Source organism: Schistocerca americana, chromosome 4 (assembly GCF_021461395.2).
Source record: "Schistocerca americana isolate TAMUIC-IGC-003095 chromosome 4, iqSchAmer2.1, whole genome shotgun sequence".
Taxonomy (NCBI): Eukaryota; Metazoa; Arthropoda; class Insecta; order Orthoptera; family Acrididae; genus Schistocerca; species Schistocerca americana.
Window position 1 is genome coordinate 205658330 of NC_060122.1, and position 17093 is coordinate 205675422.

General features: G+C 43.1%; 1 non-coding gene across 1 annotated transcript; it reads left to right on the plus strand.

Annotated features, from left to right (window-relative positions):
* The first annotated feature begins 7190 nt into the window (after positions 1-7190).
* On the plus strand, positions 7191-7263 carry Trnaa-agc. The gene has a single exon. It is a non-coding gene; the product is annotated as a tRNA-Ala (tRNA).
* Positions 7264-17093: the final 9830 nt, after the last annotated feature.

Consider the following 17093-nt stretch of genomic DNA (forward strand, 5'->3'; position numbering starts at 1 on the left):
AAGCAATGATGGAAATAAAAAAATGATGCTCACGACTGGAATTAAAATTCAAGGTGAAAATATATCAGTGGCAAGATTCGCTGATGACATTGCTATCCCAAGTGAAAGTGGAGAAGAATTACATTATCTGCTGAATGGAACGAACAAGCTGTTGAGTACAGAATACGGACTGAGAGTAAATCGAAGGAAGTCGAACATCATGAGAAGTAGCAGAAATGAGAACAGAGAGAAACTTAACATAAGGATTGACGTCGCAAGGCAGTAAAATAATCAGTGACGGACAGAGCAAGGAGGACATCAAAAGCAGAGCCGCAATGGTAAAACGGACATTTCTGCCCAAGAGAAGTCTACTAGTATCAAACACAGGCTTTAATTTGAGGAAGAAATTTCTGGGAATGTTCGTCTGGAGTAGAGCCTTGTATGGCAGTGAAACATGGACTGTGGGAAAACCGGAACAGGAGAGAATCGAAGCATTTGCGATGTGGTGCCATAGACGAATGTCGAAACTTAGGTGGACTGATAAAGTAAGGAATGAGGGGGTCCTGCGCAGAATCAGAGAGGAAAGGAATATGTGGAAAACACTGATAAGGAGAAGGGACAGGATGAGAGGACATTTGTTAAGAGATGATGGAATGACTTCCTTGGTACTATAGGGAGCTGTAGAGGTCAAAAGCTGTAATGGAAGACAGACATTGGAATATATCCAGCAAATGATTGAGGACGTAGGTTGCAAGTGCTACTCTGAGATGAAGAGGTTAGCACAGGTAAGGAATTCGTGACAGGCCGCACCAAACCAGTCAGAAGACTGAAGTCCCAAAAAAAAAAAAAAGTCCAAACTGATCGTCATCTAGCACATTAATTAGATCCTCGAGGTGTTAAGCTGATTGTGCGATAGTTCTCTCACTTGTCAGCTCTTGCATTCTTCGGAACTGTGTGGATGATATTTTTCCGAAAGTCAGATGGTATGCCACCAGACATAAATTCTACACACCATCGTGAATAGTCGTTTTGTTGGCACTTCCAGAAAAGATTTTAGAAATTCCGACGGAACGTTGTCTATCCCTTGTGTCTTATTTTATCCTGAATCCTCCAGAGCTCTCTTCAATTGTAATCCCAATACTGAATCCCATATCTCTTCATAATCGACTTCTGTTTCTTCTTCTATCACTTCAGACAAATCTTCCCCATCATAGAGGCCTTCAATGTACTGTTTTCACCGTTACACTCTCTCCTCTGCATTTAACAGTGGAATTCCCGCTGCGCTTTTAATGTTACAACCCTTGCTTTTACGAGTGATGTCACCGAAGTTGTTTTGACTTTCTTGTAGGCTGAGTCTGTCCATCCGACAGTAATTTCTTTTTCGATTTCCTTACATTTTTCATTCAGCAGTTTTGTCTGAGTTTCCCTGCACTTCCTATTTATTTCATTCCTCAACGACTTGTATTTGTGTATTCCTGAATGTCCCTGAACATTTTTGTACTTCCTTCTTTCATCGATCAATTCAAGTGTTTCTTCCGTTATCCATGGTTTCTTCACAGTTACCTTATTTTGTACATTCGTTTTTCTTTCCAACTTCTGTGATTGCCCTTTTCACAGCTGTCCATTCCACTTCAACTGTACTGCCTACTGAGCTATTCTGTATTACTATATCTACAGCCTTAGAGAACTTTATGCATACCTTGTCATCCCTTAGTACCTCTGTATCGCACTTCTTTGTGTATTGATTCTTCCTGACTAAACTACTCTTCATCACTACTACGTTGTGATCTGAGTCCATATCTGCTGCTGTGTACACCTTACAATCCAGTATCTGATTTCGGAGTCTCTGCCTGACCAAGACGTAATCTAACTGAAATCTTCTCACATCACTCTGCCTTTCTCAAGTATACGTTCTCCACTTGTGATTTTTGAGCGGAATATTCGCTATTACGAGCTGAAATGTATTGCAGAACTTAACTGGTCTTTCTCCCCTCTCATTCCTTGTCTCAAGACCATATTCCCCTGCCACATTTTCCTCTACTTCTTCCCCCACAATTGAATTTCAGTGCCCATGAGTATTAGAGTTTCATCTACCTTTACGTACTGTATGAACCTTTCAGTATCTCTGTCTCTTACAACAGCTTGCGACGTCGGCGTGTACACGTGATCTACCTTTATCGGTTTAGGTTTTCTGTCAGTTATGATAAGAGCAACCCTATCACTGAACTGTTCACAGTAACATACTCTTTGCCCATCCTTTCTATTCATAACGAGTCCTACTCCCTTTATACCATTTTCTGCTGCTGTTGATATTCCCTTACACTCATGTGACCAGAAATCTTTATCTTCTTTCCGTTTCACTTCACTGACCCCTACTATAATTAGACTGAGCCTGTGCATTTCCCTTTTCAAATTTTCTAGCTTCCCCACCCTAGCTCGTGCTACAGGTACATATATGGATTGTCATAACAAAATATTACAATATATATTACAATAAAATATTACATATAATCTTTGTCTTCTTTCCGTATCACTTCACTAACCCTGACTATAATTAGACTGAGCCTGTGCATTTTCCTTTTCAGACTTTCTAGCTTCCCCACCCTAGCTCGTGCTACATATATATATATATATTATGTGCGATTGGACCCATACGGATCTCGCAAAGCTTTTCCGATTCAATTTTTTAATTCTCCAAACTTCTCTCATTCTTTCCCCATGAATTCTCTTTCTTTCCTCTGTCCATTTTGTCCCCTGTCTCTTGCAAACTTCATTCTCGGGTTGTACTTTCCAACTATTGATTTTTTGCCTGTATACATTTCTGTTTATAACTTCTGAAGAATTTATTTGTGCATTTGCTAGATCTGTTTTGGTTTCTTGTATCCAGGGTATGGTTTTCAATTTTTCAATGTATATTAAAATTTTGTGGGAGAGTCTGGGTGTTGGGAGTCTGTGGATATGACCGTAAAATTTTAGTCTTCTTTTCCGGATGTCTGCGGCGAGGTTAGATAATTTTTCTGTAGTTTTCCGAGACTGTAACCTGTATCTATCTTCCGTTCTTTTTGGGCCAAGAATCTTTCTGATAATTTTGCGTTCCTCTTTCAGGATGCCTTCCAGGTCGCCTTTTCTATGGAGTGTGAGTGTTTCGCTGGCATATAGTGCTTCGGGATTGATTACTGTATTGTAGTGTCGTATTTTTGAGTGAATGGAGAGAGACTTTTTATTGTAGATGTTGTGGGTTTTCCAGTATGCTCTTTTCAGTTTTTGCAGTCGAACTTTTTGTGCAGTTTTCTCTCCCCCTGTGGGTTCTAGGACCTCGCCTAAGTATTTAAAGAATGGAACTCTCTCAATTTGTCCATATTTTGTAGTCAGTTTTTGAGTTTCAAATTTTGAGCAGATGAATTTGGTTTTTTGGAAGGAAATTTGTAGCCCAACTTTTTCGGCGCATTCTTTGAGAATGTCTATCTGTTTAATTGCTGTGGTCTCGTTTTCTGCTAGAATGGGCACGTCATCTGCAAATGCCAAGCATGAAATTTTAATACCATCTTTAGATCTTCCTAGTTGTATAGGCTTCCAGTAATTTTGATTCTTCATTTCTTTTTCCCATTCTCGGATGACTTTGTCTAAGACAAGGTTGAAGAGGAGTGGAGACAAGCCGTCACCTTGTCTGACGCCGGTTTTGATCAGGAAGGGCTCTGATATTTCACCCAGGAATTTTATCTTAGAAGTTGTGTTTGTGAGCGTTTCTTTGATAAGGTTTAGGGTTTTCGGATCGAGTCCTAGCTCCTCAAGGATAATAAAGAGAGATTGCCTATCGATTGAATCATAAGCCTTTGCGAAATCAACAAAGGAACAAATGATCGGACTGTTTCTGACTGCTTTGTATTTTAGTGTTGTCTTCAAATTGAAAATTTGTTCTGCACAGGATCGGTGAGGGCGAAAGCCAGCTTGGTATTCACCAATACTGTGTTCGAGTTGTTCTTGTGTTCGTTGAAGAAGACAAGCTGAGAGGATTTTATAAGTGACTTGGAGAAGGGAGATTCCTCGATAGTTGTTTATATCTGCCATGTCTCCCTTTTTATGCAGTGGATGAATTAGGGCGCATTTCCAATCTTCTGGTAGTTTTTCTGTCTGCCAAATGTCTGTGATGATTTGAGTGAGTTCTTTGAGGGAATTTGGTCCAAGATTTTTAAGTAGTTCTGCAGTGATATTATCTTCTCCGGATGCCTTGTTGTTTTTCAGTCTATGAATATGTCTTTGGATCTCCTCTAGTGTAGGTGGTGGGGATTCTGGATTTGTGTAGATAGCAGTTTCTTGAGGGAACCTTGAAGAAGGTTCAGGGCAATTGAGGAGTCCGGAAAAGTATCTTTCCAGCTCCTCACAATTTTCCCGATTTGTGAGCGCTAGTTTTCCATCTGGTTTTCTGAAACATAGATTTCGTGAGCCGTATCCATTGATTCTCCCAGCAAAGGTTTTATAGAAGTCTCGTACATTATAGTTACGGAAATTTTCTTCAATAGACTCACACTGTTCGTTGAGGTACTTCCTCTTGAGTTGTCTGATTGTTTTTGCCACTTGTCTTCTGGTGTTGTGGAAGTGATCTAGATTTTCTGGGGATTTTTTACTGTTATACTTCAGAAAGGCTTTCTTTCTTTCTTCCAGCGCTTTTTCACATCCAGAGTCCCACCAGGGGTGTTTTGTGTTCTTTTTCAATGGGATCAGTTCTTTTGCCTTCTTTGTAATTTTTGTTCGAAATTTTTCCCAAGAGTCAGCTGGTTCCTTTTCCCACTCCTCCTTCATATATATATATATATATATATATATATATATATATATATATATATATATATATATATAATGTGTGCATCCCAGTAATGTGATTTGACTGTTAATGCGGATAACTTTCCAAAAGCTGGGACTCTAATTAACTATCCACATTATGGAAATGTAACCATGTGAGTACTCGTCATCGATGTTTGTTGAATGCCAGCTCTATGGTTCTGTACTCCTACTATTTCGAAAATTTCATATAGTGATTTGCATTCTTGACAGATAAACCTGAAGATGCCTCTATACTAAAGTAAAGCGGCAGTTGCGAATCAAGCACCTTCTTACAGCTATGTGGCTTTCGGAAACACTTCATCGTTCTTCACATTTAATTTGTTATAATTTTTATGATTATTTGAATGGTTACTGCGCGTTGAGTGTTGTTATTGGCATTTACAATGTGTGCCATTTGATTGTCTCATATTTTTAAGGTGAGTAAAGAAAAACGTGGCTGCTTTGTGCGCCTTACTGTTAGGGCAGCTAGTAGTTGATGCTACACGTAACCAACTAATCATCTGTTGAAACATCATAGACTCGTGTACTTGATGAATTTTCGCAGTGAACGGCGCCGGGCTACCGGGCAGCTTTATGAACCGGCTAATGATGGAGGAGAGACTTCCCGCGGAAGCGCGTGGGGCTGGTGCCAGAGTGACAGGGCGGGTTATTTCGGCGGCGGCGGCGGCGTTGCGGGTCGGCGACCGTTCGCCACTACGCTAGCGGGTCGTTTAGCACGCCGCGCGGCGCGCCAGATTTATTGGTACAGGACGTGGTGGGGGGGGGGGGGGGGGGGGGAGGGGCGCCTCTCCAGCCAGCGGTCGTAAATTGGCTGGGTGGCCCCTGCTGCTGCTGCCGCTACACGCCGAGCAGCCGACCTCCGCCAACGAAAACAGCCGTCGCCTCTGGACGACATTCTAGCGTGGCGCTACAGTTGCAATCGAAGCTCAGAATAACTTGCTCCAACGGCAGTGGTGTAGCCTATCGCTACAGGACAATCGTCCATTGCAGCTTCAGTCCCACAAATATCCTGCACCCTGGGCGAGAAAGTGTAATGTTTAATATTATGGAAACAAATTTCCATACCTTCCATCCTGTTGCAGGTGTAGCTTTGTCTTTGTTAATTCTGGCATCCAATTTACACTGCTCGTAGCTGTAAATTCCCTCCCCCTGACCACCTTCCCCAGTATGCTAAGCCCTATACTCGACCCCCCCAGAGAACTCTACGGTAAGTTCTGCTCCAAATCAACAAAGCGCAAGCAGTTGCTCCTCAAGATAAACCCTCCCAAGACATTTTTGCTGGTGTGTTCTTCAGCCCGGGGAGTGGTTTCATGCTTTTTATAAAGCCCCACCGCGATACTCACTTTCCGTGTAGTCTCGATAATTTCGTATTCTCTTGTGCCCTAAAGTGGGATGCGGTACGAACTGGTAAAATTGATTTGTCTTACATGAGGTTCCCAACTGATAATAACGCTTTATTGTTACTGTTAGTTTTTCCATTATCTGATCAGCAGTTAAAGTAGACGTCGAACCATTTCGTCAACCATTTTACCCACCATCGACAGGTACCTAATCTCGAAGGAGAATTCTCGCAACTAATCGCCAACGACTCTGCCGATCAACGTTTCGTACTGGTAGCGGTACTGTATAAAAAAAAATGTTCAAATGTGTGTGAAATCTTACGGGACTTAACTGGTAAGGTCATCAGTTCCTAAGCTTGCACACTAATTGACCTAAATTATCCTAAGGACAAACACACACACCCATTCCCGAGGGAGGATTCGAACTCCCGCCGGGACCAGCCTGACAGTCCATGACTGCAGCGCGCAGACCGCTCGGCTAATCCCACGCGGCGGTACTGTATAGAGGGCAATCCCTGCCCACTATTGACCCATGATATGTTGTAGTTTCAGTTATTCTCATAACTTGCCGGTGCTATAGCTCTCCAGGCTCATGTTCACTTACCGATATTAGGACAAGCTTTGAGAACTGTAAACTTACATACCAAGAAATCTCAAAAAATTTCAGCGTTCGATCCTTCGTGTAACTGAACGGCTAGTCACATCTCACTCGTAAACAAGCAAGGAATGGAGTAGTGTGCTGATGACATGTAGAAAGGCATAACCGCACATTAAATCTTGTAATTAAATGTTTCCCTGAGACATTTAAGTCTATTTATCTACGATAATGATCGAACGGCGCCCGGCTACCAGGCAGCTTTATGAGCCGGCTAATGACGGAGGAGAGGCTTCTCGTGGAAGCACGTGGGGCTGGTGCCAATATCGGAGAGCCCTGGCACTAGTGAATATATGTAAGGGAAAAATGAATTGAAGTTTGTGTTGCGGAGGGTATTCACCTTAGGTAGTTCGTGAAGCGACGTTGACTACCGTGCGGCGGTGGTGTAATGGTTAGCATTCCTGCCTAGCAAGCAAGAAGATCCGGGTTCGAGTCCCGGCCGCAGCACCAATTTTAATGCATTTCGTCTGCTTCGATCATTATCGCACTTAGAATCGTTAGGTCGTATATGGTAGCTATTGCTGGGGCAGTACTAACTGTCTATCCTCAGTCTTTTCTATTCGGCGTCAATGTTTGGATGTGTGAAGGTGGACGCTGTGCCATCTGGAGCAGGCGTGAGCGATGCGGCGAGGGGTTGCCGCAGGGGTTGTTCCCTTGGGACGCAGGCACTGGCGTCTGGACAGTGAACTCATGGCTAGGAGAAAGTGGCTTTGTGCGACAGGATGTGCAGGTCCAGGAGCAGTACAATACGGCAGGACGCAATTAAGGTGGTAAAAAGGCAATTCATCAATTCATTCCCACCCACAATCGAGCCTACCGAGAGCATACCAAGTGTACATGTGAATGAGGAAAACGTGGTGGTGATGTGTGGAAATTCCGAGAAATGCTAGTCTGGGCATGCAGAAATGTAGGCTCGTCATGCGGATCGCATCTTTAGAAAGCACAAAATGTATTTTTTTCCGCAGTGGCGAAATCGTCCTGTCATTAGTTGGTGGCATGTGATGTGCATCTCGAATCCCATTTTTTGGACAGTTAAGAATGGGAAAGAAATTAAATGGGAGAGGACATCTTTCGGAGCTAATGGATGGAGCATGAGAGACTTTATAAAATCATACCGTTGGCCTACAAAGCGTGAAATTGGTAGGAAAATTTCAGATACATGCAGAGCTTTAGCCAAGCGCGGAGGACTGTGCCCTTTTGGGTCTGGAATCGGACAGTAAAGTAAAAAAGATTACAGTTCGAGTCGGACTGAGGAGTGAGGAAGAGTAGGGCCTTTGGATGGAGACTTTCGGAGGAAGAAAGATTAACATTCGGTGTCTGGCTTCGTAGCTTTGGCCATATCATATGCTGGACCTGGAGACCTGGTGTCAGACGACTGCAGAGGGTACCACGCACGATCGGTGAAACGTCTCTAAAGAATCATTTGACCAATTTTATTTCGTCCCAGTCTCATTTTATACACAACTTATTCACGGCGTACTACTTCTAACTTGTCTAGAAGGACTGAGCAGTGGGACTGATACACATTCATAAATTATACGAACGTTTAGGTGCAAGTAACACACGATCTACGTCAGAAATCTTATATACTACGTATTTCCATTATTTATCCTGTGTAATCCACACCAATATTAATATACACTGATGAGTCAAGACATAATGATCAGCTGCTTGTTTGTTCGTCTTTGGAACGAAATACATCACCGATTACACGTATGAGGGATCCAACAGTTTGTTGATAGGTATGTGGAGGTGTATGGCGTTAGATGATTAAGCACTAGTCGTGTAGTTCGCTTAAATAACGGGCTGCTGATTTGTGTAAGCAGTGATGGCGCCCGAAAGCGATCCACATTGGTTCCATACGATTTGAATCAGGTGAATTTGTCGTCGAGACATCATTACAATCCTCCTCAAACCACTATACCACTATTCTGGCTCTGAGACAGAGACAAGTATACTGCTGAAACATGACATGGCCCTCGGGGAACACATCAAGCACGAACTCTTGCACGTGGTTCGCAACTGTCTTCGATTACTATTATAGATCCCATGCAAGTGCAGGAGAATGTTTCCCACAGCATAATACGGCTGCCATCAGCTTCCATCCTTGGCGCGCCGCACGTTTCGAACCGCCGTCCAACTCGATAACAGCGTTCGTGGAGACGTCGAGCGACCTAGTGTAGCAAAAACGTGATTCACCCGAAGAGCCGACACGTTTCTATTGATCGACGGTTGAATCCCGATGGTCCCGTGCCCACTGCGATCGTAATTGACTATGTCTTTGGGACAAGATGTTAACATGTAGGGGTGGTCTGCTGCTGAGCTATGTTTAGTAGTGTAAGAGGAATGGTGTGCTCCGAAGCACTTCTACGCGCACCAACACTGTGTTATTTCGGCAGAGATATCACAGATTGTCATCTATCCCACTTTACAGAGCAGACAGGTCTCCAGACCCCATGTTCTGTGAAGAGTCGTGGACGTCCAACCATTTAGCACCTAGCGGTAGTTTCACTGTCCTTCTACCTCTCTCCGTAGATGCTCACGACAGTAGCACGTAAACATTCGACCAGCTTCCCCGTTTTCGAGACACTCGACCACAGACTCTGTGTAATAATAATCTGCCCTTTGTCAGTGTCACTTAGCTCAATGGATTTCCCGATTTGCAGCCTATATCTTCTCTAGAGTGATCCCCCGTCTGTGTCTGCTCTGCTTATCTTTTCTTATGGCGTCACGTGACCGCAACGCCAGCGGGCGGCACCCGACGTTGCGGCGGGCAGTCATCTTAATGTTTTGGCTGATCAGTGTAATGACGTCCTATGTTATCATGTTTCTTCCTCTACCTTGCCTTTTGCATGAAATAATGAGAAAGTGTGTCTTTTCGGGTTTATGAGGCATGTGGGAGTCTAGATGCTTTCTATCTACTCGGGGCACAGGGTAACAACTTAGTGCTCCTTTTACTGGGGCAAAGAAGTATTTCCCTGTCTCTGTCTTGTTTGTCTGTTATGCTGGTGACGGAAACGACCCCTCTGATATTTCTGTTTCAACTGAGTAGTTCTCTGGGTGTTATCGCTAGAGAGACAAAAAGAAAATGGTTCAAATTGCTCTGAGCACTATGGGACTTAACATCTGAGGTCATCAGTCCCCTAGAACTTAGAACTACTTAAACCCAATTAACCTAAGGACATCACACACATCCATGCCCGAGGCAGGATTCGAACCTGCGCCGTAGCGGTCGCGCGGTTCCAGACTGAAGCGCCTAGAACCGCTCGACCACATGGCCGCCGCTAGAGAGACACACTGCTGCTGGGTGTTCCTGTGTTCGGCTCGTAGTTCTTAAGCGCGGTCTTGCTACTTTTAAGTCACTGTGAATGGGTAAGTTCTTCAGCTTAACTAAGGCGTCTTATCTCCTTTTCCAGGATCTTCTTTCTTTGTTTCTTGGGGCCTTTATCCCGCTTCAAAGTGGGGTCGGCCTTGTTACTGTTGATTTGGGAGTGTTAGTTGCAGAGAGTCCCCGAATTCCCTTCTTACCGCCACTCCGAACCCCCATCCCCCCCCCCCTCACCGGGACGGTGTGAGCGAGTGCGGCTGCTATTCTGTCATTCTGCACAACGGATTAATCTGAGATGTACCCTTTACCCTGTGGCTCCTGCAAGATGCAATTTCCACCCCCACACTACTACAGAAGTCAGACAGACGCTCCTAACATTCTAAATAGAAATGCCCGAAAAACTTTTAGCAATCAATATCTTCTGGAGTCATCCGCTGTAAGGAAATGACACAAAAATTCACAAAATTTCTTACGTAACTAGTGGGATACTTGGGTACTAGAGTAGTGCTAGTTAGTGTAAGAAAAACATGAAACTAACGAAAATTATATTTTATTTTGCTAAAATTCTGAGAAATCGCAATGGCATCTTTAGTTATGAACTGAACAAGTTATTTCCAGGTTCTTTTCGGAATGTGAAGTTACCTCTCAAGGATATGATTCGCTAATGAAATTTCTATACAAAGTTTAAGATTGTTATTGACTTGGCAAAATGGCTGAGAGCCGCACCTACTCAACTTGAATAATTATTCGTTAGAATGTTGCTGGTAAGGTCGAGGCTGCCGTGTGTGAAATGCAGTGAAGTGTACTGTTGTGGAGGAAATATGGGGCTCGCAAGAGCTGTAGTGCACAATACCGTAAGCTGCGGTGACTACTGTCTGCGCTGCTCGGTGCTGACAAATAAGATAACTCTCGTTCTGTCTAGATTGACCTTCGCCAATCAAACTCTCCCTATGCCTTGAGGATGTCTAACTATTGGCGTGGTACACCTGTCAGATAACCAGTCCACCGCAATGCCACTCAAAAATTCGCTCACAGGCGTTTAACTATAACTCTGTCTGTTCACACCACACAATAAGTGTGGTGGCCAACACAGTGAACAATGCTTAATCGCAAGGACTCAATATAGAGTCGCACTCCGATTCGCTGTCGACAGAGGTGCTCTCCCAGTGAAGTACTTAGGAGAGACTTGTTCCTCGCCCTTTGAGTAAACATACGAGCTCGCATGCTCTCGTTACATGTTCTCACTCCAAGAGCGACAATGGAACGGCCCCTCTCCATGCCAGACGTGAAGTGGTATATCTTCTGGTCTCTTCCATTACTCCTTCAGCTCAAGGCGTCAGGAGTATCATCTTCCAATCAGCATTGCTCTTCTAAAACGGGAGAATGACGTTTCGTTTAAGGCGACCAATCTGGAAATCTGTAGCATCAGCGTTTGGCGTTTGCTGTCTCCCTGTGAAAATCTCTGAAACTGCATGCTATATTTGTAAAGAATGCATAGGCTTCCACACAATGTAGCGGAATTTGCTTTTAAGCCGAACACGGGGTCGTTCTTCCTTTCCCTCGGGCAAACGCCTTGGTGCTCTATGGGTGGTCACTGGCTTACATAGATAGGCTGAGTCGTCCTCTGAAGGGACTGGTCCCCAGGTATGCAGATTGCGTCTCCTGAACTAAAAGCCCCTGCGACCGTTGTGTCTTGAATGTGTGTGTGTACGCCAGCATTGAGTATTTCAATCTCGGAGCGCATTTGCGATTTACTAGTTATTTGCATATCGTGTACACGAGTTCACACAACATTGACTTTATCTTATCGAGTTTGGGTTCGAATGAAGCGTCTTGATGTGCGGAATATGATTGTGAGGGCAGAATATGTAAGCAATGAAGGTCAGGAGACCATGACGTCTTACAGCGGAATTAGTGTACTCCAGCTGTCTGCGTCTAGTGTAAGACATGTAAGAGTGCTAACATTTTTTAAACGTCTGCGAGCAGTGTAACTGAGGCGGAACGCGGGGACCAGCCCAGTATACACCTAGTGGGATGTGGAAAACCACCTTAAAACTACTCCAGGCCAGCCAGCAGAGCGGCCCTCCTCGTTAATCCTCCGGGCGAATTCGACATGTGGCCAGCGCGACTACCCAAGTCCAGGAAGCAGCGCATTAGCGCTCTCTGCTACCCTGGCAGGTCTTCCTTTTCGAGGATGCGTTCAATAAAATATGCTTCTCTTATCTTAGGGGTTTTGATTTATTCGGTTGTCTGGGTTTGCTCTGTTCCTATGGAACATTGTATTGTGGAACGTCCGCCACCGCACGATGATTAGGACAAGTTAGGGCGATATTTACCTTGTGTGAATGTGAGAGTAATGGAGTATTTCTTTACAAGTGTTTCTTTGTATTCTAATTTATGGCTCATCTTTATGTATGGTTAGACATACCTTTTTTCGTGTGTGTTCCACCTATTTCCATGTGTTCTTCGTTCAGAGCGCCCTCAGTTCTAATCCTAATTATAGTAAATGAACAGTGTCTAACGTGCTATTTGAACACAGTTCAAAATTTTAATAACATCTTCTGTTTGTGAGGACCACATGTTTGCATGAACGGATGGGGCCTTCAGCTTTCCTGGTCTAGTTGATCTATTCACAGTTTCCTCAAGATTTAGTCTGAATTTTGTAGTCGTGCATTAGGTTCTCCGTAATTTCGTGATTTTTATGTGATTCAACGAGCTGTTGATCAATGAGTAATTTATTCGCCCCCTTGTTCTTTCCCCTGTGGATGCGAATTCCCGTATCTTACTCTTGTTTTAGTTGTTCAGTCGGTATAAATCTCTCTGCCGTAATTGTATGCTTATGGTGATGTTCAGTTTATCTCCGAACTTTACCTTCACGTGTGAATCCAGTTGGAGTACATAAGTCTATAGTTCCTTTTCCTTTCTGCTCTTTCCCCATATAATTGACCCGATGAAGGAAGTTGTATTATTTTAGCATATTTTGATGACTTGTTTAATGTTCAGGCACCAGCCAGCTTTTCCATTAGATGATGACGTTTGGTCTGTGGGGTGTTCAACTGTGTGGTCATCAGCGCTCGTACAAAGTTCCAATTTTTACACAGTCCAACTTTTACACACTTTGGTATTAGGATGTTCCCCTTGTATATTTATTCTGTGTCAGTTAAGAATGAATGTTCTCAGTGAGAATGAATACTTTGTGCCTGTAGTATTCTTTCTAACGTACCAAGCAACTACCTTTATTGTAAAATACAGTCATGTGAAAGATTGTGTTTCACCAGCATGTTTCAGTGTTGTTTTCGCAAACTGCATAATGGGAGCAGCGATAAAAATGAAATGTTATTTGGGAATAGCTCTCGTCACTGATGTGGCTAGCACACAGTTTATTAATTTATTACTTATTTTATTGTATGATTACGTATTTTGACCTTGCACAATTTAACTGAGTCAAATTAAACCCGATAAATTCCAACTGTCCAACCATAACAAATTCTCCAGTTAAAGAAGGGCTTTGGCTAGTGGCAACCTCGTAATTTGTAAAATCTCATACCTCACATAAGTGGCCAAACACCGAAAACGTTTGTCCACTAATGTTTGTAGCTGTTGGCGGGTATATTATACTGACGCCTCGTGTTACTATGGTTCGGTCCAACCAGTGCAACGTACAGTAGGATTACATTTGTTGCACCAGCTTGCTAGTGACGGATAGACACAGTCATTTGTTCGTGGGATGGAAGCGGTAACCTCCTTCACGGTCAGTCTGCCTCACTAGGAGAGTTGTCTTCATTCATTGTCAGTTTCTAGCTGCAGTCACTGCGTACCTACCATATGACTTCGCGATTTGATAATCATGATAGGAAATAGTCATGCCGGCCGGAGTGGCCGAGCGGTTCTAGGAGCTACATCTGGAACCGCGCAACCATTACGGTCGCCGGTTCGAATCCTGCCTCGGGCATGGATGTGTGTGATGTCCTTAGGTTAGTTAGGTTTAAGTAGTTCTAAGTTCTAGGGGACTTATGACCTCAGCAGTTGAGTCCCATAGTGCTCAGAGCCATTTTTGAAATAGTCATAAACAAACTGATACCGTCGCTCATCTGTGAATTCTGCCGACTGATTCCGACAGTTATCAATGTAACTAGTCATTTACTAACAGAAATGACCAGTCAATGTTGAATCTTTACAAGTTTTAATCTTCTTTATGAACTAAATTGTAAATCTGTTGTACCTATTATAAGTAGCCTGTTTATGTGTGCGTATGTTGGCAGCAAATGTTGGAACACGTGAGGCAATACTAACCTTACGAATTATCTTAGAAGAAAGATTAAGAAAAGGCAAACCTACGTTTCTAGGATTTGTACACTTAGAGAAAGCTTTTGACTATGTTAACTGGAATACTCTCTTTCAAATTCTGAAGGTGGCAGGGGTAAAATACAGGGAGCGAAAGGCTATTTACAATTTGTACAGAAACCAGATGGCAGTTATAAGAGTCGAGGGGCGTGAAAGGGAAGCAATGGTTGGGAAAGGAGTGAGACAAGGTTGTAGCCTCTCCCCGATGTTATTCAATCTGTATATTGAGCAAGCAGTAAAGGAAACAAAAGAAAAATTCGGAGTAGGTATTAAAATTCATGGAGAAGAAATAAAAACTTTGAGGTTCGCCGATGACATTGTAATTCTGTCAGAGACAGCAAAGGACTTGGAAGAACAGTTGAACGAAATGGACAGTGTCTTGAAAGGAGGATATAAGATGAACATCAACAAAAGCAAAACGAGGATTATGGAATGTAGTCAAATTAAATCGGGTGATGCTGAGGGAATTAGATTAGGAAATGAGACACTTAAAGTAGTAAAGGAATTTTGCTATTTAGGGAGTAAAATAACTGATGATGGTCGAAGTAGAGAGGATATGAAATGTAGACTGGCAATGGCAAGGAAATCGTTTCTGAAGAAGAGAAATTTGTTAACATCGAGTATAGATTTAAGTGTCAGGAAGTCGTTTCTGAAAGTATTTGTATGGAGTGTAGCCATGTATGGAAGTGAATCATGGACGATAAATAGTTTGGACAAGAAGAGAATAGAAGCTTTCGAAATGTGGTGCTACAGAAGAATACTGAAGATAAGGTGGGTAGATCATGTAACTAATGAGGAGGTATTGAATAGGATTGGGGAGAAGAGAAGTTTGTGCCACAACTTGACTAGAAGAAGGGATCGGTTGGTGGGACATGTTTTGATGCATCAAGGGATCACCAATTTAGTATTGGAGGGCAGCGTGGAGGGTAAAAATCGTAGAGGGAGACCAAGAGATGAATACACTAAGCAGATTCAGAAGGATGTGGGTTGCAGTAGGTACTGGGAGATGAAGAAGCTTGCACAGGATAGAGTAGCATGGAGAGCTGCATCAAACCAGTCTCAGGACTGAAGACCACAACAACAACAACAACAACAACAACAATGTTGGCAGCGCTATAGACTGCATTAATATCACTGACAGCGCCGTGCGCCCTCTGTAAGAGACTCTGTGGCTGGTTGGACTCGCAGTTGTAAGTTAATTGTCAGCAGTGATGAAAGTTAGAAGTGAATAGCCGGCAGTGATGGAGGTCGAAGTTGATAGTTAGCAGTGATGGAGGCTAGAGGTGTGAAGCGTTAGCGCGAGCGGACAGTCTGGACGTGTCCGTCATAGAGATTTAAAATTTTTGACGATTATATAATATTTTGGAACTAGATGTCACGGATGATTATACAATTTTTTGAACTGGATGTCACATTATTAAGGTAAAATCTGATAAATACATTGTTTGCTCTAAAAATGTAATAATCGTATGGCATTGTTGGTCGGGAGGCCCCATGTGGGGCAGTTCGGCCGCCGTATTGCAAGTCCTTCTTAGTTGACACCACTTCGGCGACTTGCGAGTCAATGATGATGAAGAACACACAACACTCAGTCATTACGAGGCAGAGAAAATCCCCGACCCCCCGGGAGTCGAACCCGTGACCCCGTGCGCGGGAAGCGAGAACGCTAACGCAAGACCACGAGCTGCGGACATAGTTTGCTCTGCGACAAAATCTTTCCTTTGCTAACCACATGCCTATCAGTAGTTAAAGAGTTGGTCTCGCTGTATCACTGTAGTTCGTTTAATGAAGATTTTCTGCGAAGTGAGTGACTTATGAAATGTGTGGGTTATTGTTAGGATTGCTTCTAATTCAGGGCCATTCTTTGTGTTAATTGTTTGAGCAGTCATATTGCGTTTGAGTTGCATTTTTCAGGAATAATTCTATAGGTCAGATATGAAATGATAAGAACAAGCAAAGTGACAGTGCGTTCAATTTCACTCAGCAGTTTAAGCAGGTTCACTTGCATTTAATTTCACTCAGCAGTTTCAGAATTAAGTTTAGAAGTTTCACCTTCCCAGTTATTCCAGTCCAAGTAAAAATGTAGTAAAGAAGTTTCACTATTACTTTGCTTCCAAAGCCAGTAAATGTCATGTCATACAAAGAAGTAGTAGAAGTGAGACGTCACTCATTACACAGTGCTTAGGGTCCCTTATACCACATGGTGTTAAGAAAATTCCATTGTGTTATTTCATTAATTACCACAGGTTCCTGAGGAGAGAGATGATGTCCGAATTTAACCGTTGAGATCAGGTAGGTGAGCGCATAGTGGGTGGTGTCAGTATTAACAATGCAATAAAGCCTTTACTTTATGATTAGCAATGTGTATCGTGATGAGAAGCAACTAAAGCCGTGTTGCCACCGAATACAAGAAAGCCCATAGCCACTGTAAAATGATATAATCTATTATGCAGGACATTTATATGATGCATCACAGTATATGAAAAACACTATGTAGTGTCAATTCATAACCTGTATTACCGCTTTCGCCTGCGAGAGCGCAGCACTGTAAATATACCGTTGGCTTGTGAGCGTTCCGTGATTTTTAACACATTTGTGTATTCCG